This window comes from Panthera onca, chromosome F1 (assembly GCF_046562875.1).
Source record: "Panthera onca isolate mPanOnc1 chromosome F1, mPanOnc1 haplotype 2, whole genome shotgun sequence".
NCBI lineage: Eukaryota > Metazoa > Chordata > Mammalia > Carnivora > Felidae > Panthera > Panthera onca.
In genome coordinates, this window is record NC_138355.1 from 48,545,056 (window position 1) to 48,571,278 (window position 26,223).

At 34.9% G+C, this 26,223-nt stretch overlaps 1 pseudogene; it reads left to right on the forward strand.

The window, feature by feature from the left end:
* Positions 1–216: 216 nt before the first annotated feature.
* Positions 217–1,925, forward strand: LOC132685824 (peroxiredoxin-2 pseudogene; annotated as a pseudogene).
* Positions 1,926–26,223: the final 24,298 nt, after the last annotated feature.

Genomic DNA, 26,223 nt, shown 5'->3' on the forward strand with positions numbered 1-26,223 from the left:
AATATCATTTAAAGATCTCAACACAGTGGATTTTAATAGAATACAACACAAAACCAATTAAATTATCTAAAAAGCCATTTTATCCTCTTTACACACACATATTAATTGATTTGGAATTTAGGTTTAAATTTAAATTTAAACTATTTTAAATAAATTCTATAAAGAAAGGAGAAACTGTAATAGCATTAAAAGAATTCCGAGAAGGGGGTGCTGAGAATGCATGTTTGTGCATCTGTCAGTCCGTGTATCCTTGTTTTTGCCCATGTGGCTTTCAGTGCTGCCCTCTGGCAACACATAGGAAAGCCTGCCCTGAATTTCCAGCCCGCTGCCATGGTGGATGGTTCCTTCGAGGAGATGAAGCTTTCTGACTACAGATGGAAATACTTGGTCCTCTTTGTCTACCTGCTGGACTTCACCCTGGGTGACCCACAGTGATCATCGCTTTCAGTGAACATGCTGAGGATTTACTCAGGCTGGACTGTGAGGTGCTGGGGGTCTCTGTCGACTCTCAGTTCATCCCCCTGGTGGGGATCAACAAGCCCAGGAAAGAAGGCAGCTTGCCTCACCCCCCAACATCCCTCTGCTGGCAGGTGTAACCAGAAGCTTGTCCCAAGATTATGGTGTGCTGAAGGAAGATTGAAGGCATTGCATACAGGGGCCTCTTTATCACTGATGGCAGCAGTGTCCTTCGCCAGATCACTGTCAATGATTTGCCTGTGGGGAGCTCAGTGGAGGAAGCTCCTGCACCTGGTCCAGGTCTTCCAGTACAGGAATGAGAGTGGGGAAGTCTGTCCACCACAGGAACAAACACGGGGAAGTCCGTCCAGTACAGGAATTAACACGGGGAAATTTGTCCTGCCGGCTGGAAGTCAGGCAGTGACACAATCAATCCCAACATATACAACAGCAAGGGATACTTCTCCAAACACAGCAAGGGCGGCACACAAATGGAAAGCTTGGGATGTTGGCCTGCACCTATGACTATGCCTGGATACCCCATGCCAACTCAGGAAAGGTCAGACCTGCCTCTTTAAATTCTAAAGTCAGTGACCCTGGAGAGTTAGACCAAGGATGTCTCATTTTCCCAGCTGGGCTGGTCAATGGTGAGCCCCTCCCTGAAGCCCACTTAGCTAGGCACAGGCCTAGAGGTGATTCATAAAGTAGTAGGACAGAAAGAAACAAACAAACCAAACCAACAACAACAACAAAAAATCCCAGAAGGGAAGGCCTTATGATAGTACACTTTTGCAGTGAGAAGAAAATATCTACACACTTAGGTTTGATAAAAGACCTGTGTCTAGAATATATAAGGAATGCCTATGTCTCTTACATGTTACAAAGAAAATACACAGTTGGCCAAGAGACACATGAAAATGCTCAAAATCATTAGTCATTGGAGAAGTGAAAATGAAAACCACGGTATCATACCATTCCACACCATTTCACAGGCTGACATTCAAACAACTGATACTAGTGAAGATGTGGAGTTCGTAAGAATGTCAAAATGTAGAGCCACTTTGGAACATAGGTTGGTGGTTTTCTATAAAGGTAAACAATATACTTTCCTACCCAATAATCTCACCTTTCAGGTGACATGAAAATGCTAATCCATGCAAATTCTTAGACCCCAAATAATTTAGGATTACTCTTGTAGACTTACTCTTTGGGAGCATTCAAAAGATGCTCCGAGAGAAAGACTCAGGATGGTTTTACTGCATAACTAGAGCACACAAAGTGAGGTATTGGTCACACTGCAAACCTGTTTTTAGTCTCTTGTGTCGCACAGGCTACAATCTCCACTCACTCAACTTGCCTTCAATTCTCCTGGTTTAAGAGTTGTCTTGGTCATGTTAATGTTATTCATGGCTAAGAATTCCAGGAGAAAGGAAGGGCAAGAATCTCGAGTTGCTTCTGAAAATCTTTAACAGACATCGTTAAGTTTTAAATTAGAATTTTAAGATTTGCTCAGAAGAAAAGTATTCGATTTTGTGTGGATACTGGTGGAAAACAATAAGATTAGTTTAAGTGATTATAAGTCTTATATGAAAAGAGTGTGTACTTAAATGTACTCAGATGAATAGAAAAAAGATTGTTATTTTGTCAATCTTAATAAATGAGCAATATTAATAAGTATGCCTTCAGATTATATTTCAAATATGATAGTCTATAGAAACAGTGAGTTTAATAAAGGGATTACTGAATAAGTAAAATAAAAATTTTATTTGATTACAAGTATCTTTTAATTTCTGGGGCACCTGGGTGGCTCAGTTGGTTGGGTAAGCATCCAATTCTTGATTTCTGCTCAAGTCATGATCTCATGGTTGGTGGGATCGAGCCCCACACTGGGCTCTGTGCCAGTGTGGAGCCTGCTTGGGATTCTCTCTCTCTCTCTTTCTGCCCCTTCACCATGGGCATGCATGCTCATGCACTCTCTCTCTCTCTAAAAATAAATAAACATTTAAAAATAAATAAATAAAATCTCTTTTAGAAAAACAAATATCTTCCTATATCTTTCATCTTGTATTAAAAAGTAAAATTTTGGTTATAATAAATTCTTTGAATTATTGCATATAAAATGCAAGATACTTTATACTTGTGTGTGCATATGTTTTTGTGTGTATCCTTTCTTTTCTATAAAAGTAGAAACTCTTTTGTTAAAAAATGATTCAATATCATGACCTTTGCAAAATTAAATCTTAAAATGAAAATAACTCTTTTACTTTGGAATTTAGTAAGATAATTACAATAGATATCAGCTCTTGCTTTGACTACCCAATAATCTTTGAATATCCTTTTAATGTTTCTTATAAATTTCGACTTTCAGATTCATGACTTTCTGAGATGAAACTAAAATCAAAGCAAGCAAAACAAAAACCCTACCTTTCACAGTGTGATCCATATTTTGTAGTATTAATGCCTGCTGAAAGTAGGCATATTCTGTGACAGTAGGCAGCAATGAAAATGAAAAGTCTTCAGACACATTCAACAAACTGAATAAAACTTACAAACATGATGCTGAGTGAAAAGAAATCCATAAAAAAAGAGAATGTATTGCATGCTTCCATTGGTATAAAGTTAAAAAAATCAAAACTAAAGGATGGAGTTTGCCATCAAGGCAGCAGTTAAATTGGGGCAGGATAAATGGAACACTAATAGGAGAGGGTAAATGAGAATTCTGGGGTGACGTTGCAGTTACACCTTTTGTGGTAGCATTTACCAGGTCATATTCACTCTGTAATATTTCTTTAAATAGTAAAATTATAAATTAAGTACTTTAAATTTTTTTAAGAGAGATACAGAGACAAAGGGAGGGGCAGAGAGAGGGAGACGAAGAATCTGAAGCAGGCTTCAGGCTCTGGGCTGTCAGCACAGAGCCTGACTTGGGTCTTGAACCCATAAACTGCGAGATCATGACCTGAGCCAACATCACTGCTTAACAGACTGAACTTTTTTCTGTGTGCTTTTTTCTAAATTATGTACTTTTTTCTATGCATAATATGCTTCATTATAACTGTTTACAGAGTTTTAAGAAACACCTCTAACTGCTGGGGGTGGAGGGGAAGCCAGGTTCTTTCACACATGGCAAAGCTAGGTTCTGGGAAGCAGATTCACATACGTATGATAAGGATGAGGAAGAACATATTACATTAAATTGTTATGATGGTAATAAATTTTGTGTTCCTTATTAATATTTTAAAGATTTATTTATTTTTGAGAGAGAGAACACAAGTGGAGAAGGAGTAGAGAGAGGGGGACAGAAGATCCCAAGCAGGCTCTGCGCTGTCAGCCACCGGCCCAATACTGGGCTCAAACTCAGGAACTGTGAGATCCTGACTTGAGCCCAAGTCCGATGCTCAACTGACTGAGCCACCCAGGTGTCCCTTGTTCCTTATTAATTTTAAAGTCTATCTCCTTATAAAAAGTTCTGATTTAACCTGATAGAGTAGGAAATTAGCATACATTTGTATCCTAAGACCAAAATAAATATATAATGGTTTGCAAAACAGATCAGAGGATGGGGGTTTGGGTTGTCACTGTTGAAACGCATATTTTAACAAATTTTGTGAAGAGAAGAAAATCAGAAGAGAAATGGAATAAAGGCAGAGGATTGACAATGTAGAATCAGGGTATTGCTAAGGAGGTGGTTGATTCTAACAATAGCAAATATTAGTTTCTTCAACTCAGATACAAAATGTCCTATGCTGTGCAGGATATTTCTATATAATAAAACATTTTCTTACCCAAAATGCTTTTACTACATTCACTGAGAAAGCGGCCAGAGAGATAAGCATATTTATTGTGTGTAACTTTGCTGACATTTGTCCATTGAGATAAGCACATGAGTAAATTGTTTCTCTGTTGACATTTGTTCTCAATGAAAGTTTCATTTTTCTTTTCTAGTAGGTAATGCCCTCACAGTGTCCACGGGGTATTAAAACTGTGTCTTTTGAAATTGGCAAAGTGGTTTTTTACACTTACAAAGTTAAATTTCTCGTTGTTTGAGGGCTTAAAAAAACACCCTTTTAGTATTCTAGCAGTATTTACAGGTTTCTAGTCAGTTGGATATTAGGAAGCTTATGACTATTATGGCATTATTTAAATTAAATGAGTAATTTATTGAAATAGTTCAGAAGCCTCCCGGAAACATTAATTAATTTCACTATATTGTGATCCCTTTTCTGAGCAGCTTGTGCTTTCAAAATTTTTCTTCAGAAACAGAAAATATGTAAGAAGTGCTCAACTAAATGAGAATATTGCATTATTGGGGAGCCCAGCTGGCTCAGTTGGTAAATCATGTGACTCTTGATGTCAAGGTTGTGAGTTAGAGCCCCACATTGAGTGTGGAGATTGCTTAAAAAATAAAATTTAAAAAAATCTTTAATAAAGAATATTACATTATTATTTTTAACCAAATAAGTTACCTCAATTTGGATAGATGGATGATAGATAGATGATTGATAGATAGATAGATAGATAGATAGATAGATAGATAGACAAAGGGAGAGTGGGGCAGGGATTAACCTTTCTCAATGGAAAATGAGATTAGGGTTTGTAAGATTGCCTTGAAATCTAAATTGAAGTGATGGAAATAAAAGAACATTCAAGTTTCTAAGGCTTTCAGCAAATTCAGTAGTATTGAAAAAAAGAGAAAGGTAATCATGGCAGAAATTCTTCCCAGGAACAGATTGTGTGAATGTTCGGATCTTACTTTGCATAAAATCTTACTAATATCACCAAATGTGGAAAGACATCACACAAAGACGTGGCCCAAATAAACTCTACAGTTGGACCCTGTCTAAAATGCACTATAGGCAGGAAAACTGCAAGAAAGTGCAGAAACATTGTAATTGCCCATAGTTAGTTTTCTCCAATAAACAGAGGTTTTAGAAAACAGAAGTCAAAAGAGAAAATGAATAAAAAGATTTGTCAAGACAGTGGTGGCAATGGGAGAGACCTGTGCAGAGGGTTCTTTTTGGAAGTAACCTGGCTCTAACACTTAACCCAACCCTCTTGCAATTAGCATGCCCATTATTATCAATATTCTGGACATTGTTATAAAAGAAGTAGTAAGTGGAAGTGTGTTGCCTTTAGCTTTGTTTTCTCAAGATTCTTCAGCTATTCAGGAGCTTCTGTAGTTCCATACAAATTTCAGAATTGGCTTTTCTATCTCTGTGAAAAACGCCATTGGAATTTTGATAGGAATTAAATTGAATTTATCACTTTGGGTAGTATGGACACTTTAACAATACTTTTCAAATCCGTGAACACGGGCTATCTTTTCATTTATTTGAAACTTCTTCAGTTTCTTTCATCAGTATCTTACAGTTTTTGGTGTACATCTTTCACCTTCTTGGATAAGTTTATTCCTATTTTATTTTTTTCTTCATATGTTCATAAATGGGGTTGCTTTTATTTTTCTAAGGCTAGTCAAATGAAGCAGTGAGAGTCAAGAAGAAATAAATCTGTAACTGGTTGTGATCAATTAATCGTAAACACCACTGCACTTGGATCAGCTAGAATTGTTTTCTTGACTTCCTTTTGTTGGTATAAAAAATGCAGCTGGTTTTTATGTGTCGATTCTGTTTTCTGCAACTTTACTGAATTTATTAGTTCTAACAGGTTTTTTTTTTTTTTTGAGACTTTAGAGTTTTCTGCATTTTGGATTATGTCATTTGCAAGCAGATATTTTTACTTGTCACTTTCCAATTTGAATGCCTTCTATTTCTTTTTCCTTTTTTCTCTTCTGGTTGCTCATCTTAGTGCTTTCAGTACTATGTTACATAGAAGTGGGGAGGGTAAGCATTCTTGCTTTATAGAAAATTTTAGAGGAAACACTTTCACTTTTTCTCCATTAATTATGATGTTAGCTGTGGATTTTTAAAATAAATGGTCTCATTGTGTTGAGGAGGTTTCCTTTTATAGCTATTTTGTTGAGAGTTTTTATCATATACATTTATACTGAACTTTTCAAATGCTTTTTCTGCTTTTATTAAGATGACATTTTAGTCTTTTATTCTGTTACTGTGGTATATCATGTCGATTGGTTTGCATATGTTAAAACAATCTTTCATCCCAGGGATAAACCCTACTTGGTCTTGGTGCAAATTCTTTTTGATATACTGTCAAGTTTAATTTGCTAGTATTTTATTGAGAACTTTTGTATCTATGTTATTTATTTTGAGCCCATTTGACAGGTATGATATAAGTTACTTCTTTATCCTAAAGAAGGTATTTTATAATACAAAAGAGAATACTTTGGCTTAATAAACAAATAAAATTAAACAAATAATTAACAGCATTCAAAAGTGACGGGGCAAGTGTCAGAGTACTGATGAAATGCTAAATTTATTTTCTACACGAAGGATTAAATGTTATGTATATTTAGGAAAAAGTGAAATAACCATAAGCACATAGATAGTTTTATAATAGCTTAAATATATTATGAGAGTGACACATATTAATTATTTATCTTAATATGAAAGGTGAAATTAATATCCAAAACAAAAAGGCAAGTACTAAATCAGAGATGTTTTTTCTTTCATCTTTTTATTTATTATTAGTAGTAAATATTATTTTCAGAATTCTTTTTTTTTTTTTCATTTTTTTAAGTTTAGTCATTTCAAGAGAGACAGGGAGAGTGAGTGGCAGTGGGGAAGAGAGAGAGGGAGAGAGAGAGAATCCGAAGCAGGCTCTGCACTGTCAGGCTGGAGCTGCATGTGGGACTTGAACTCAAGAAATGCAAGACCATGACCTGAGCCGAACCCAAGAGCTGGTTGCTTAACCAACTGAGCCACCCAGGATCCCCAACCTTTATCAGAATTCTTATTTGAGATATTTGTGTAATTCATCAAAAAACAAAAACAATTAAATTATTACTTTAGAAAATAAAAACTCAGTAAAATAACTGTTGTCATCATCGAGAGATTAAACAAATGATATCAAGTTTAGCTCAGTGTTGTGTCTTTTCAACATTTTTCTTTAATAGCAGCTCTTTTTTTTTTTTTTTTTTTTTTTAATTTTTTTTTTCAACGTTTTTTATTTATTTTTGGGACAGAGCGAGACAGAGCATGAACGGGGGAGGGGCAGAGAGAGAGGGAGACACAGAATCGGAAACAGGCTCCAGGCTCCGAGCCATCAGCCCAGAGCCTGACGCGGGGCTCGAACTCACGGACCGCGAGATCGTGACCTGGCTGAAGTCGGACGCTTAACCGACTGCGCCACCCAGGCGCCCCGATAGCAGCTCTTTTTTAAATCTAACTTATGATTTCTTATGTAAAAATATAATTATAACTTTTCAAATTAATTAAGTTCTAGTGTATGAAATTTTTTTTTCAGTCAAAAAAAATGAGAGAATATTAAGAGCACCAGAATACTACCTATGTGCAGAAAGCAGAGGTACTTTCTGAACTCATAGGCTGTTATTTGACTCATCACATCTTTAATTAGATGGAAAAAATAATAGAGTCTCAAAGACTATATTACAGTATTTCTTAAGAGAGTAAACTTTACAGTCAGATAAAAAACAGAAAATTATGAATCCTTAAGGCTTTAGTTGTGAGGACAACTCACTGTGATGTATGAAGCTTTTATTATTAATATACCAGGGCACATTTGTAGCAATTTTACATGACATTCAGATGTGACCAAAAAAAAAAAAAAAAAAAAAAAAAAAAAGATATAAAAGGTTTAGCTGTTTCTAAGGTTTTTGAGGTATTTATCTTATCAGTTAAAATGCAGTGATTTAAAAATAATAAAATAAAATAAAATACATGAAATACAAAGTGATTATTTTTATATGTAAGGATGATTTAAGTCATAGAAGGTATGTCTTTTTATTCATTTATCGAATATTTGTGAAATGGCTGCTATGTAGCGTACTGTTCAATAACTGTGTGTGTGTGTGTGTGTGTGTGTGTGTGTGTGTGTGTGTGTCTGTGTGTGTGTGTGTGTGTGTGTGTGTGTGTGTTTAACAGCAGTGCCTAACTTAGGCACTGAGTATATACCCAATTAAAAAATATATATAGGGGCGCCTGGGTGGCTTGGTCGGTTAAGCGTCCGACTTCGGCTCAGGTCATGATCTCACGGTCCGTGGGTTCGAGCCCCGCGTCGGGCTCTGTGGTGACAGCTCAGAGCCTGGAGCCTGTTTCAGATTCTGTGTCTCCCTCTCTCTGACCCTCTCCCGTTCTTGCTCTGTCTCTCTCTATCTCAAAAATGAATAAACGTTAAAAAAAAATTAAAAAAAAAAATATATATATATACACATACACTTGAAGGAGCTCATGATCTAGTAATACACGTATTGAGTAAGTTAAACCCCAACAGAAAATTTATAGACTAGGGAGTAAATTGAACTGACAAGGGAGAACTGGATTGAGAGCAAGTTCAATGATGGTAAGTCCAATATGTCTGGGTGTCAATTAGCAACTTCAAGTGCAAGATGGTTCAGTTTAACAGCTAATTGTGAATGAAGAGTCTCTTTTCCCTATCACTTCCTGAAATGTCAAAAAATGTTGCAGATTCTACTGTAAAGCCTTAAAAGGATTCCAAAAACACCACAAAATAAGCAAAAATGCTATTAACTTAAATTGAATTAAGAAGGAACTCTGTCTCTTCTCCAGAGAAAGAGAGAGAGTGGGAGGGTTGGAAGAGAAGGGGAAGGGAAGAGGAAGAGGGGGACAAGAAGGGTGAATTCAGCAAGAAGTAGGAAAAATCAGGAGTAGGAAAAGAGGAGGGAGAGGGGAGGAAAGAAGAGAGATGCATTCGTATTTCATAATAAAAGTAATAAGCATTAACTGTGGAATGTTTGGAGAATATCAAAATGCATAAACAAAATGTGAAGCACCTTTAAGTCCAACATGCAATGAACTTGGGCATTAATATTGCAGCAAGTGAACTTGGAGACATACATTTTTATATGTATGCCTGAGGTAGCTCTGCTGTCAATATCTGTCTTCTTCTCTTCATCCTGGGCATACAGTTAACTTACCTTTGACATATTTTTGCACAATTACTTGAAGCCTGAATTTTGGAAAAACTGCTTGTTTTGAATTAAGGTTGAATGAGGCTGTTTTGAATTGAGGTTGAATTGAGTTGAATGAGGCTGTTCTTTTCTATACCCTGATCAGCTAGGACCTACACGAGTTTAGGAATTCAAAGTGGAAGGAGAGCCTCTCCCACAGCCGCTTGACTACAAATTCTTACACTGAACTGCTGCATAATGAGAAATAAACTTTTATTGTATAAGTTCCCTGACTTTTTTTAAAACAACAGTTTCTATACTTTTAGTAATATATCCATAATTATTTTATCATATCCTCATTTTATTATGTGTGGGGTGATTTGTTGAGCAAGCTCGACAAATAACTAAAAACTTCACAAAGCAATGATTTTGGAGAAAAGTGTACCAAATTCAATAGCATCTTCCTCTAAACAGTTATATATGCTTTTGAGGCACATGACCCATGTGCTTTGTGAAAGAACGCAAAGTGTGCAAATTAGGTACACAAAGTGCACTGAAATTATGATTTATATTTAATTTTCAATGTTACTTTGTTCAGATATTACATGTTTAGTAGTAAATACTTAATATAATGTTGGCTAACCTGTAACGATTTACTATGCTAATAAAAACGTTACTGTAAATTTTTACTATTAATTATATCAAATGATAATAATTAGAATATTTTAATTTAAAACATTTATATTGCTTTTTCTTTCCTCAAATATGATTCCTCCTAATACTTTCAACACTGGAAGAACAATGTAGTTTTTTGCAAACATCTATAGTACCTGGCATCAACTAGACTTTAAAGGCACCTTGAACTCTAAGAAACAGACTCAGTTGTAAAGTTGAATCAAGCTATAAATGGATAAACATTGTTAACAGGACTAACAAGTGATAAATTGGAATTTCACAAAAGTGAAGTGATTTGCTCTAATTCAGGATCCAATCTGTAATGACGCAGTTTTCTTTCCAAAGATCAATACCTTCAATGTCACTAGATTACACACTAAATAAGTCTTTAGGAAGAGATGATCAAAGTTCTGAAAGCAATGTGTAAAGAGGAGAGGGATTTATCTTTCTTGAGTATTTACAAGAGACATTTCGTAAGGTATACTGTACAGGGACAGAAATTGAAGTTAGCAAAGGCAAACATTTCATAGAATAGTTATTCAATGTTTAAGGTGAAAATAGAAGCACCATTTGTTTATCATCTACTATGTAATGATTTCTAATGAATAATATCTCATTTGTTTCTGTATTTTAGTTATTATCACCTCACTTTATAGAAGACAGTTGGAGAAATCTAAGCTAATAATGTTAATAAATGGTGGACTTAAAACTAGAAGGCAATTTCTCTGATCTTGTGCCAATATTATTTATGGGATAACCACAGTTACAGAATGTGGAAGACATAGACTAAAAAAAATAGTGGTCTGGGCTTGCCTGGCTGGCTGAGTCGATAGAGCATGTGACTCTTGATCTCAGGGTTGTGAGTTCAAGCCCCACATTGGGCATAGAGCTTACTTAATAAGCAAGTAAGTAAGTGAATAAATAAATGAATGAATAAATAAATAGCTCATCTTAAAAAAAAAACTGTTGGGCTGATTACAATGTTTGTGTAAAGTTGATTTCAGATTATATAATTATATACCGTGGAAATTTTTAAATATTATGAAATTATGGAAGAACGCTCTGAGAATGTGCTGAGCATTTCTGTTTTCATAATATGTCCGTCAACAAGGAGAGATTTAATATCGTCTTTTAAATAGATGCCACAGGACATAATACTGTATAGTATTCTTGCCAAAATTTAGGAATGCCCAAGTACTAAATGGTGAACAAATAACAGAAGGGTGACTGATAATTTATAACTAACGTACACCGGCTTTAAGCTTTAATTTCAATAAAAATAGCACCAAATAACCCAAAACAGAAAGGACAAACCCCCAAATATTAACCTAGATTAAAAAACAAACTATAAAATTTCATCAAAAGTTTAGCTGGAACTATATGGTGACTTTCTGCTTAATAAAGTTTGCAGTGCTGCTGAAATCCTTTAATCAAAGGGAATTAAGTTCGGATTCTTATTCATTAAAGAGGCAATTACTTCAGGACAGGTTGTGCTGGAGTGACATGAATATGACAAATAAAGCCATGAGAGAAAATAGTCCACATTTTCATGAGCTATTTTCATTTATATTCTGAAATTAAAGGTATTAAAATCAATCTAATGGTTAAATAGAATATAAGGTTGCCTAATCAAGAGAGTGGGTGCTTGTACATTTACTTTGATAGCATAAAACTGAGTTAAAATATGTATAAATATGATAGTTAAAAATATTTTAGTAGTTAGTGTACTCAGCTTTGGGAGCATCCCTTATGAAGGATATTTAACATGTATGCTATGAAGGTTCCAGGTTGTGAATTTTGCCAGTGTACATTTGATACTTGGATATATCTAGGGCAGTGCTTTGCAGTTCTAGCATTGAATGGTATTCAGAAGTTTAATTACTAGACAAACTTATTTCACATAACAAGTTTTTATGTCTAAAAGTTGCATGGGAAGCCCAAGTATTGTGGGCCATTTTTAGTTATCAACTTGCTTTACTCATCATTTTTGATGACCAAGCAGGTAATTTTTCTTCGCTTGGCCATGCTCTCAGGCCCTGATCCTGTAACATTTTCCACGTCTGCACATTTTCATTGTACCACTCCTATGAATGAGCTCCTATGAATGTAACAGTTTCACAATACCAGTCCTTTCCAAGAATGACACCAGATACTAAATAACAACATCTGGTTATTTTACACTCAAGTTGCTAAGGTTTACCCTTTCATCTAGAATACTGTAGCATATTTTCACTTTTTGTTACTTCATTTGGAATACTCTTCTCCCCAATAACTTCCTTAATATACCTTCCTTTTCTTCTTTTAACCCTACGATCACTCACTTATGAAAAACTTGTTCTCACCACCTGATATAAATAGTAATTTCCTTCTCTGGCATTCATTATCATCTTACCCTCTTTCATTTTACTTCATTGCACTTGGAACTTGATATTTATATGCTTATTTGTATATTTTATTTCTACTCCATTAAATTGGAAACTCCAGGAGCTCAAAGATTAAAGGATATTATTATAGTACACCCACTGTCTGTAACAGTGCTTGCCATGAAGCAGTATGTATTCAACAAATATTTGTCAGATAAAGCAACAGTATTTATTTGTCAGATAAAGGAAAGAATGGATACATTCTTGGAGGCAACAGAAAAATATCTCTCTTGAGTTTCTGTGAAAGATGGCTTTTTGTTAGCATGGTGAGTTCAGAAATGTTTACCATCAGCAAAATATTTAAATGTAACTAGAAATATTCTATGCATTAACCTAATTAATTCTACTTTCTACTTTTTTGGTTTTAGAAAAAAATCTAAACTTTGCCTTGATATTTTTTGCAGCAAATTTCATCCATTTATTGAAAGATATAACTGATAATTTTTGCATGAGTTTATATTTCTAATAAGAAAATGCTTGCCCAATTGGAAAGATTTGTTTTTGTCACCACTTGACAACAAATTTATAAAAAGTATTTCTTATGAGTCAAAAAAATAATAGTTTTAAGTTCTGTTGTAACAAAGTAAAAGAGTCAACTATTAATATGGTATTTTAAAGAGTCTATATAAGTGAATTGAATTTACGATTGTAAAGCAAACACAGTTTAACTAAAAAGCTGTTTCTCCACATGAAGATGACTTTCTCAAAAATATGGACTGGAATATGAATTTTTATAAATCATTTTTGTGATAAAATTTTTTACATGGTAGATCAAAAAACAGTGAAAAATAATGTTATTTTCTTAGAAAAATAACAATCTTTTACCAATTCCAAGGTATAGATTGTGTTTTGGTTTATAAGTTTTACATGATACTATGGATAAAGTAAGTTTAAGTCCTGTTTTTCATTTCTCTCTTTTACTACTAGTATGTCTAATTATGGGTGTATATAGACCACATACAAAATTGTGTCCTACCATTTATAATGACAGAATACACTGCTTAGGAAAGATATACCTACATAATTTGAAATAACTCCCTACCTATTTCTAAATCAATATGGCCCATTTTTTCTAATAGCACCATTTATTAAAATATTACATCAATTTTATAAAGAGCTATTCTATTAATTATATCATAATACAGAGGTTTAGAATATTTAAGTTATTGAGACATACTAGTCAAAGCTCAGAGACACCTTTGTAATATTCACTTAACCATTAAATATTTAATAAAGTTAAATACTTGTCAGCTAGGAAGGCAGCATGATGTTGTACAATTATTTCTACTGTAGATCTCTAGGCTTCCTAAAAATTTTCCTATAATATCCACACACACATACACACACACACAGATACACATACACAAAACACTTAAAAAATTAAATGGTTAAGTAGTTAAGTTTTAAACTGACTGGAAAGCTCTGCCCACTGCTCCCCACCCACCTCTGTCTCTCAAAACAATAAACATAAAAAAAAAAAAAGATGCAATGATCCAGTGGAAATAGGGTGAACTTTAGAGTGACAAGACCAGAGTCTGAATTGAATATTCCTTTTGCTATCTCTATGGCCTTGTTACATGTAACTCAGGTTCAATTACTGAACCTAATCAAACTAATAATATCTGAAGAGATGTTTGCTTTTGCTTAGCCATGGGAAGAGAGAAATCTATTTCTCACTGAAAGACCATCCTTCCATGGAGGCTGATAAGGCTGTCTAAATAACAAAAAATAATAGCTACTAATATTAAGGGCCAACCATGTTTTGGACATATTTATGATCATAGAATAAAAGTTGCCTCATTAAACCTCACAACAACCCCAGAATTAAAATTCCAGTATGATTCTCACTCTACAGATGAGAAAACTGAATTTCAGGATTGTTACCTTGCACCATATCATCCAATTAATAACATGATGGACCAGAGACTTCAATACAAGGAGTCCTGGCAGAGAACTCCAGAAACAGTCTTGCTACCTTTTACTAAGAATTGCCTTTTCTGTCAGGGGTTTCACTTCAGCACTGTAAAAAAACAACAATTATTCATGGTCATTTTGGGCCACATAGAAGTGTCTGTTGAAATATAGCTGAAAACAATCAGCAGAAAATGTGTGTGTTTAGATAATAGTTTACTATCCCAATTTCCCCCCTTGGTATCTCAGGAAAATACCCTCAAAATGAATGTCCTCTCAAAATGATCCTACCCCACAATGTGATGGTATTAGGAAGTGGGACTTTTAGTGGGTGATAAGGTCATAGGGATTGAGCCCTTGTGAATGCCTTATGAAAGGACCCCTCATTTTTTTTCCACCGTATGAAGACACAATGAGAGGTTGGCAGTGTGCAATTAGGACTCAGACCTCATCAGTAATGGAATCTGCTGGCATCTTGATCTCAGACTTCCAGCCTCCAGAATTTGAGAAATACATTTCTCTTATTTATAAGCCACCCAGACTATGGTCTTCTGTTATTTCATCCTAAATTGAGTAGGGCACGCATGAAACTTAAAACAAACAACACCCTCTATTGCAATAATACTAGAAACAAAAATTCTCTATTGTGCAACTTATACTTAAGTTAAAATGGGCAGATATTAAATCAATATACACTGAAATATTAAGTTGGGAATGGTTAAGGAAGAGGTGTTGTAGGAATAGTGCACAGCAGGGGTGGTTACTTGTACATCTGCTTTTCCAGGAAGATCTAAACACTGCTTCGCTTACAGGATATATCTTCTAACACACTTTAGCTGTACTCTTCAATTTATGCAGAGCAATTCTAGTTAGTAATTGTAACATTATATATATATATATATATATATATGTATGTATATACACATATATATATATATATTTTTGCTGAAACCATCACTAATATTTAGTTCAGAAGGAAAGGATTTTGTTAGCATGGCAGTTAAAGGAAAAAATACAATGTTTGATATCAAAACTGACCTTAAATAAAGATGTCCTATTCCAAATACTGAGCCAAAAATTAAAGTAGAATAACATTTGCTGAAACTAACAATGGATTACAAAATAGAAGAGAAAGAAAGCTGTGCATTGAAGATGATGAGTACTTTTCTAGTTTTGAGATAGGATTTACTATCAGAATTAATAGGAAAAAAATGAGATCACTCTTCCCTCATTAAAATTCATCAGTATATTTATTTAACAGGAGAAGAATTAAAAAAAAAACATGTAAAGATGATACATTGAGATATATGCCCAGAGGATATTTTCAGCTATTAATACATCAAACATTTTTCTATCTCATTTAACTGTCTTCTCTTTCTGGGGCTCCTTTTGGATGTATGTGGAGATCTTTTTTATGTCTAGGTAATGAGGTATGTGTTTGATCATAAAAAATCAAACGGGAAAAATAATAGCAGAATTTAAATTCATATCAGAATTATAGTTGACATTTCAGAAAAGTGGATAAAAAATCTTGGCTTCTTGTGAAAAAGAAGCACAAAGGCATTTTTTCCCAAATTTGATGAAAACATTAGCTTACACATCCAAGTATTTAATTAAATTCCTAGTAAGGTTAAAAACAACAACAGCAACAAAGAAAACCAATCTTAAACATATAATATCTAATTCAGTGACTAGTTTATAGTCAAGCACAAAGAAAATAGACTCAATGGATAAGAACAAAAACACAAAAAAGACAACAGGGATAGACATACATGCAAGATATCGACTGTTGGAAAGATAATAGATTATTTTTACTTCATTTCATTTTTTAAATAGTTAAGAGATTTTATTCTAAGAGCTACAGTTACAGTGCTTGCTTGTCAAAATGAGAACTGAAAACGAGTATACAAAACAGTTGATTGGTAATTGTGTACAGAAAGCAGTAACAGGTTCCATGACACCAAATACACCAGTTCTTAGGATTTCCCCAAGATAAAGTTTAACAGCTCCAGCTTCTTCAGTGTTTATCAAAATACAAAAGAAAAATATCAATGACAAATCTGATCCTTACAGGCTGAAGGGGTGAGTGAAAGCACAGGTCGGTGTGGGTAGGGGGAGTGGCTCTGGATCTCGGGGCACTGAGACTTCAGGATGACCACCATGTTCCATTCTGCATGGTCATGAAATGGTGCCTGTGATTCACTCTGTCTCTGGTCATCTTGCATCCTCTTGTGTTTGTGCTTGTACTTGTGCATTCACAGCTGCACAGGAGAGGGCTGAGGGCTGTGGCCACTGCTCAAGAACCCCTCAGAGGGACCCTAGCTCTCCCTTGGGTCAACGTGAGTGTTCTGGCTTGTTCAGGGATGCCTAGGATCTCACAAGCAGGAAAGCAGAATTTTTACCATTCATCCTAGACAATTTTTACAAAGCTAGCTGATGAGTCTATAACACATAATGTCTGTATATATTTGTTTTTGCTTGTAATGTCTGCATTTTGTAGAAAATTGCCAGTTGGTACAACAGAAGAATGCTGGAGTACAGGAAAAGTGGTTGAATAACAAAAATGTAGTCATATTAGTAGTTATATCTTCTCTTAACTCTTAACATTTTTATCCATGAAGATATTTTTAGCTGACTAACAAAAGACACAAACAGAAATGGCTTAACCAATGTGCCAAGTTATTATCTGATAGATTTAGAGTCATTCCACTATTAGATCATTTAACATATCCAATATCAGCAAATCCTAAATTATTTTTTTTTTCACTCTGCCTTTCTTATTAAGCTTTGTCTTAGCTCAGGCTACCATCATAAAATACCAGAGACTAAGTGGCTTAAAAAAACATTTATTTCTGGGGCGCCTGGGGGTTCAGTCGGTTAGGCCACCTACTTTGGCTCAGGTCATGATCTCACCATACGTGGGCTTGAGCCCCACATCAGGCTCTGTGCTGACAGCTTGGAACCTGAAGCCTGCTTTGAATTCTGTGTCTCCCTCTCTCTGTGCCCTTCCCCCACTTGCTCTCTCTCTCTCTCTCTCTCTCTCTCTCTCTCTCTCAAAAAAATAAATAAAAAATAAACATTAAAAACAAATTAAAAATAACCTTTATATTTCACAGTTCTGGAAACTGGAAGTCCAAAATGCCTGCTGATTCAGTTCCCAATGAGAGCTCTCTTCCTGGCCTGCAAATGTCTACCTCCTCACTATGTCTGTCTCCTCACACAACTTTTCCTCAGTGTAAGTCAGTGGAGAGAGAGAGAGAATGAGCTCTGGTTTCTTCCTTTTCTTACAAGGATACAAAGCTATCATGGGAGCCCCACCTATCACATCTAAACTGAATTATTCTGCCAAAGTGCGCACATCCAAATACCATCACACTCACAGGTAGGGCTTCAACAAGTGAATTTGGAGGATAACGTTCAGTCCATAACAAATCTACTACTTCTCAGTGTCTCCAGATGTCCGCCAGTAATTTCTGGCTGTCAAATGCATGTATAATATTGTCAAGTAGGAGTAAAAGAAGCTTTTCTACATTAGCATCTCTCTTTTTTTCAATGTTTATTTATTTTGAAAGAGAGAGAGAGCACATGAGCAGGAGGAGGGGCAGAGAGAAAGGGAGAGAAAGAGAATCCCAAGCAGGGGTTCGAGGCAGGGCTCGAACTCATGAAAAGTGAGATTATGACCTGAGCGGAAATCAAGTGTTGGTTGGACGCTTAACCAACTCAGCCACCCAGGCTCCCCTTAGCATCTCTTTTTATCAGAGAAAACATTACTCAGATGTCTTTCATCTAATTTCTTGTTGGCCAATATTTTGCCACATCTTTTTCTGTAAAATTTCAACCAGTATAGCTGGCGGAATTACCATGATTGATTTAGATAACTTAAGAATCACTGCCTAGGTTTGCTCATTTTTCTCTGAAGCACAACTTAATTGGGTTTATATTACTAAGAGATATGGTAGGGGAAATGGATATTTTTAGGTAAGTAACATTACCTAACATAGTGACTGAATGCCTGAATAATTTTGGGAAGTCACTTAATTCTTCTCTGCCTCAATTTGCAAATTAATTATGAGTTGTGTTAATTATCTGTTGATACATAAAGGGTACCCCAAAATTCAGTAGCTTCAAACAATAAACACCTGGAGTCTCACAGTTTCTGAAGGTCAGATGGGGATGGTGGTTCAGAGTCTCATGAGATGGAAATCAATCCCTTAGCTAACTGCTGTCAACTGGAGACTCAGCTGAGCTGATTGATGTAGTTTTCAGTAGGGCCTACATCCTCTCTGGTGCCACCTGGAGATGTCAAGTTCTCCCCATGAAGATTCACCAAGAATGATACATATTTTATTCATGGAAGCTTTACCAACTTCCCTCAAATAATGCCAGAAAAACACAAATTTTATCTGGAGCTGAAGAGAACATTTTCCTAAAGGGAAAGTATTCGTAAAAGAATCTCTCACAAATTATGTGTCTGCAAAGAATTGACAAATCTGATCCTTGAAAGAATATTCTGGCTTGAAAACATTACGTATCATTTGGACTCCTTTCTCCTCACTCCCCTAAACCTTCTCCCTCAGGATTACCAAAATACTTTTACTAATTTCATTTCAAGTAGCCTGAAGAGACAGAATTTGCATTCAGCGAATGTATTCAGACTTCACTAGAAAATATAGATTTTCATGAAAAAAGAAAGAGAACATAAAGGAGAAGAAAAAGCATACTCATCATTAGGATCTATGATGAGAATAAATTATTTCCTCGTCTTGTTCAGATAAGTGTTTAGATTTATAGCACTAATAAATATTTTACAAAGGTTTAGACCTTGCTAAAACAGTAGAAGCCTTCCCAGAGAGAGGAAAGTATTTAAGTTATTTGGCTATTACCATTGGATATCATGACTCTATGTTCCCTTAATAGCAAAAGAGTCAATCAGTTAGCTATAGTGTAGGTCCAATGACTAGAAAGTAGTGTGCCTTTTAAACCCAGTGAGTTAATTTGATTATCTCTGTATTTTGGTTTATATATAGTCATACTGGAATTGCAGGTACAGAAAGATTCAAATTAAGGATGTTTTAATTTATTTATTAATATTCACACCAGGATGTCTCATAGACAATTGTATTTTCTGTCTGCACTGCTAATTTCTGAGTTTAGGAATTTTTTTTATAAACCTTTTAATTATTCAAGTCAGATGAAAATAGAAGTTATCTTTACAAAACTAGTATGTTATTTTTGTAACATTATCTCAGTGAAATTATTACCTATGTCATTGTTGTGTAATAATTGAATCCAACACAATTTAGGAAAACTAAAACTTAATTTTTGTCTTAATAATCATTAACTTTATCAATAATATCATCTAAGTAGTTATTTTGCCCCATTTTCTTGTAAGAGGAATAGCCTTATAAATGAGAGTATTTTTGAACACAGTGTTTTTATGATCAGTGTTTATTTTACTCACTGTAGCTATTATTATAAGGTAATAATAGCTATTATGATATAATAGCTGTATCTCACACACTATGCCTATTAACACTGTATAATACTTTTGTTGATAGATCTCACTAGATTTAGATAATATTTTAGATGATAATCAATGTTAATAAGATTTCTTAATTTACGTATACATGGTTCAAACTGTTAGGAAAATTAGTGAACTTTTTGGCATTCATCATTCAATAAGTTTCTTATAGTGTCACTGTGCATCATCTCTTCTAGGGAGAGACACACTCTTGTGGCTTATTAATATAATATATTCTTTGAAATAAGTTAGCATATATGTGTTACACTAGAATAGCACATCTCTCCAGTTTCCAATCGAGACTTTTATAAAAATAAATGGAATCATTATGTGCTTTTGAAACATATTAAGATTTTTGGTAACATTTAGAGATTTGTTATCTTAATTTCATTCTATTTAGGCTATTCAAAACTACTTTATATTCCCTAGATAAACAGAGGAAAATAGTTTCTTTTTTCTTTTTTCTCTCTAAAGAAAGAAAATAAAACTATTTCGCATTTGAGGGCTTGTGTTTCTAACCACCATGTGGTAACTGAGACTGGCACATCCCTTCTCCTTTAAATAGTCAATAAAATACATAATAAACATTAAAAAAATTTTTTTTAACATTTATTTATTTTTGAGACAGAGAGGGACAGAGCATGAACAGGGGAGGGGCAGAGAGACAGGGAGACACAGAATCTGAAACAGGCTCCAGGCTCTGAGCGGTCAGCACAGAGCCCGACGCGGGGCTCGAACTCACGGACCGTGAGATCATGACCTGAGCCGGAGTCGGCCGCTTAACCGACTGAACCACCCAGGTGCCCCCATAATAAACATTTTTAAATACTAGAAAACAGGAAGCACAGGAAACTGATCCATGAAAGAAGAGAAATGAAGTAGGTGAGCTCTTCACTGGTCTGTCTTGTTGCCTGGAGAGAGTTTCCGTGTTATGAAAAACAATGGGGGACCTCAAACAGAGTTTGGCGGACTTGCCGAGTTGAGGAGATGGAGGTCATTAAAGCTTAGATGGGAACTACCTTTTTGATGAGAAGCTTCGGAACTCAGGAGTGAGAGGGCACAGTAGTGGAGAGGAAGAGGCTACAGCAAGAGAGGAAACTCAGATCTGTGTAATTGTCCACTTGAGTCTTGAGCAGACTTCTGAACTATGCATGGCTGGGAAGAATTTAACCTCAGCCATGGAAGGAACCACAGAAGATGAATAAACAGGATAATCCTGAAAGCTCACACAAACTGGTGACTAGTTCATGCTCCAGTCAGCTGGATGGAAAAACCTCCTAAAATACATGATGCCTCATAGAATGTTCAAAGTGGTTTTGTTTTACTACTGCTGTAAAATCAGGCTACAACTAAAGGCTGCTTTGGACCTGCCCTAACAAAGCTTAAAAACAGATCTCTAAAGAATCAAGTGAATGAAAAGTAAACTAACTATACTTTAATAAAGTTCAATGATGTTTTCAGAAATCTAACAAAATTTAGCACCAACCATAGTAAAATCCACAATGTATGGCATCTAATAAAAAATAACCACTCATGCAAAGGAACAATAAAATAGACCCATAACCAAGATAAACATCAATCAGCAGAAATGGACTTAGAAAAAGCCCAGATTGTAGAAACGACAGACACAGATATAATAAACCTATTGTAAGTATGGCCCATATGTTTAAGAAAGTAAAAGAAAACATGAATGTGATGAGCAGAAAAAAAGTACTATAGTGGTGAAAAATACAATATCTGAAATGAAAAATACACTGAACGGGGATAGCAGCAGATTAAACACCACAGAAGAAAAGATTACTTAAAGGATACTACAAAAGAACCTGGCCAAATATATCACAGTTATGTCAGGCAGAGAAAGACAGATACCACGTTTTCATTCATATGTGGATTCTGAGAAACTCAACAGAAGACCAGGGGGGAGGTGGAGGGGGAAAATTACAGAGAGGGAAGGAGGCAAACCATAAGAGACTCTTAAACACTGAGAACAAACTGAGGGTTGATGGGGGGGTGCGAGGGAGGGGAAAGTGGGTGATGGGCATTGAGGAGGGCACCTGTTGGGATGAGCACTGGGTGTTGTATGGAAAGCAATTTGACAATAAATTTCATAAAAATAAATAACTAACTAACTAAATAAATAAAACTTTGAAAAATAAATCACAGGTATGTAATAAACTACAAAAAACAAAAAAGGGAAAAGTGGGCAGAACAGCAATGAATTATATGTTAACATCAGTTGCTCTGGCATCACATAATCAGAATCCCAGAAGATGAGAGAGAGGGGATAGGAGAGAGGAAAATCTATTTGAATTAATAATGTATATATTGTTTGAAGAAAAATTGCTATATTTCTGATAAAAACATTAGCCCACTCAATTTCACATTTCTACTCTAACAGTCACAAACCTTAAGATGATACAAATTTGTTATCTAAAATTTCTAGAGATCTGAATTCTGATGTGGGGCTGTGCTAATATCATGGTGTCAAAAGTATCACACTCCTTTCTGGAGGCTCTAGGGGAAAATAACTTTTCTTGTCTTTTCCAGTGTCTGGAAGCTGCCTGCATTCCTTGCCTGGTGAGCCCTTTCAGCTTCAAAGCCAATGATGCTCAATCCAATATTTTTCACACTGTATCACCCTAACACTGACTCTTCTGTTTCCAGCTTCCACTTTTAAGAACCCTTATAAGTTCTGTCAAAAGTCCAGAAATAGCAAATTTTAAACCACCAAATTAATAAATAGTATTTAATAAGAATTTATTGTGCATATAAGAACAGTCCTCAAAATGGGAGCTTTCAAAAGATAAAAACTGTTATGAAGCTTAGAGACATGAATTTATAGGATGGCTTCAAAAAGTGAAAATGAGGAAGTTGTTTGATCTCTACATGATTGATTATTCCAATGGAGATTCCCAGATGGCAGGGGATTGGTCAAAAGTGATTATTCTACACCATTTTTAGGAAAATGACAAGTTTCTCTTATGATTATCAGAGGCATTTATAAGAAATAACCTAAGTAAAGTTTCACAAAGTAAGCTTATGTTTATAAAATAAGCTAGATTTCCTTTTGCTTAAATTGTTTTGTCTGCTCAGAGAATTCTCAAGTCCAATCTCCATTTAATACTTAATTTAACATTACATTGGGCCCTCCTGGATTATCTCTAATAATCTCCCTCTCTTAAAGTTAGATTATTAGCAAACTTAATTCCATCTTCAACCTTAATTCCCCTTTTGCATGTAACATACATCTTAGCATTTTCTGTGGATTTGGACTTGGACATCTTGGGAGCCCATTATTCGACCTATCACACCTATTGATGGATTCAATAAGTTTAACATACCTCAGGCAGAAGGAGCATGAACAAAACCACATGAAGATACATCATAATCAAATTAATAAAATCAGAGAAAAAAAACTAAAAGGCAACTAGAAATTTAGGGCATGGAACACTGTAAATAATGTTGCCTCTAACTCAACCGTAAGAAAAATATTATATATATTATATATATTTATAAATATTATATATATATAATTATATATATAAAGTTAGCTGACAGTGGACTTCAGAAGACAACAAAACACCCTGACTTCCAAAGAAGGAGAAGTTTCTGAAATAGTGACAAGTACATTTCAATTGTGCCAAGGTAAGGGAGAAAGTGGCAGGCAGCCATCTTGAAAGCAAATTGGAAAAAAATCAGCAAACATATTAAAGACCATGTTAATACTAAGGTTGAGTTGCTATGAGAATTAGCAAAATCCTTGAGTACCAAATACAAGTTGAGAATCCCAAACAGTCACACAGTTCTTTTCTTTGTGATTCTACTGAGTCCTATTGAAAAAGACAGTGGATAGTGCAGGAGTTCATGGAGAGTCTCCCTCAGTGACACAAATGTTCAGTAGGTGATTGGCTGTTGCTAGGGAATGAGCAAAAAGCCCCACACATATAACTGTGACCTTTTCTCCTAAGAAGTAAGATTCTTAACCTGTGGTGGGAGAAGCTTCAAATTGTCTTTCAGAACCCAGAAGAGGGAAAAAAAAATCAATTGATCCTATAAGATGAGTAAAAACAAAGCTCTTCAGTTTTTATAGAAGGGCAACTCTCTGGCACCCAGGATAAAATCAAACTTCTTTTGAAGCTCGGAGGAAGAAAGAAAATCAAATGTTTATTCTGGAGAAGAGACAACAAAGGATCTTAGGCAAAATATCCTATACCTAAACCAAACAGGGGTCTTCTATTCCTATAAGAGAAGCAGGAATCTCTTGCCCAGAATCAAATAGAAACAGAATAAAGAGTTTGACTACCATAGACTGGAGGAGGGGGAAGGGTAAAAATAATTTCAAGAAGGAATTTGGACTCCACCTAAGATTGTAACTGTACCATGACAACAGAGAATTCCCCTGCCCTTACCACAAGCTTTGCACCAAGTAATCACACAACAGTTACCTACCCCTGGAGGAGGGCCAACTGCATGAAGAGAAACCCCACGTGTGGTACAGGTGAACAGTAACAGCTGAAAGCAAAAGCAGCAAAATGGAGAGAAAAACCTCAGGACCCCAACCCCCACTCTAAAGACAAGACAAGAAATAGCTAATAGAGGACATTGGAATATGTGCTGCACTGAAGGTAATGATAGTAACAACACAATATAAACTCAGCTCAGGGGCACCTGGGTGGTTCAGTTGGTTAAGCATCCAACTCTTGATTTTCGCTCAGGTCATGATCTCAGTTTGTGGGATCGAGCCTCACATCAGGCCCTGCACTGACAGCACGAGTCTGCTTGGGATTCTCTCTCTCCTTCTCTCTACCCTTCCCCCAACTCGCCTTGTTTCTCAAAATAAATAAACATTAAAAACAAAGAAAGCTCAACTTCTGATTATATTGACTCAATCATCACCCAAACAACCTGACAGAAATACTCATATCCAAGCATAAAGATTATGTACCTCAACTGAGGTCCCAAATGTAATATGGTAAATATGAAAAGTTAAAGAAGTATATTGTAAGCATCAGGACAACCAATATAGATGATATACTTGTTAATCATTTAAAAATAAATGTTTATAATATATACCTACAAATATAAAAGTGTTATAAGATTAAATGTATTTGTAATAAATAAATGGTTAAGAACTCATACATTTTATGAAGTTACTCTCTATGAAAATTACCCTCCAGATCTAGAATTTTTAAGTTTTTCTCTAAATTAGATTTTATTATTATAGAATACAACTCAACTCACTTGTTCCTACTGGCAAATGTAAAATATGTATATTTACATAACATTAACTATAAAAATAACTATACTTATAAAGCTACTCATGTTATCATTATATTTTGATTATTTAAATTGATTAGAGCCCAGATTTTGAAATCACTACTTATACATCTTTTTAATTTCAATACTTAAAAACAATGAAAAATAATATAAAAACACTTACATTTGTTGAGTGATCAATCATTTTGAGTTAGAAATCTAGCTACTTGAAAAACATAGTTCACAGTTATATTCATTTTTTGCCCTTAAGATAATCTAGTTAAACTTTAAAAACACGTTCTTTTTATTAATGGAAATGAGACAGACAACCTTTTGACTAGAGAGCTTGACAAAGGGCAAAATGGCTAGGCTTTATGGAAATCAAGTCTTAAAATTAAATTCAAACAACACAGAAAAAGAGGAGCCATTCAGCACCTATACTGGGATATATGAATAGTGAGGTGGGGCACTTAAAACATTTAAAATGGTCTCATTTAGTCTTTCATGACCTTAATACTATCGCTGCTCTTTTCAAATGGGCCATGTTATAAACATTTCAAGATCTGACAGTCCATGGATTTCTGTTTAGTATTAGATGAAAGTTGCACAAATTATACAGTCTGTCTACTTTGATCTAATTGGGCAGATCAGGTGTAAACAGTTCTACTTCTACCCTGTAGACAGAGCATCTCCGAAGATAAAACTGAATTAATTTTCTCATTGTTAAATAAAAATGTTTACAAAGATGTTTCATAGACATATAGAAATAAGAATACTAGACCAATTATTTTTACACTGTGAAAAGTGAAAGCAGAAAAAGGATATATTGACTCTTACTTGTAAACTATTCTTATAGATCACATAATCATAAATATTTCAGTGAAAAATAAATTATCCATCATAATTAGGAAGGCTCATTTGTTCTTCAGATGGCAAATTCCAATGATTCTTTAAGTACATAACTTACGTAACTTTAG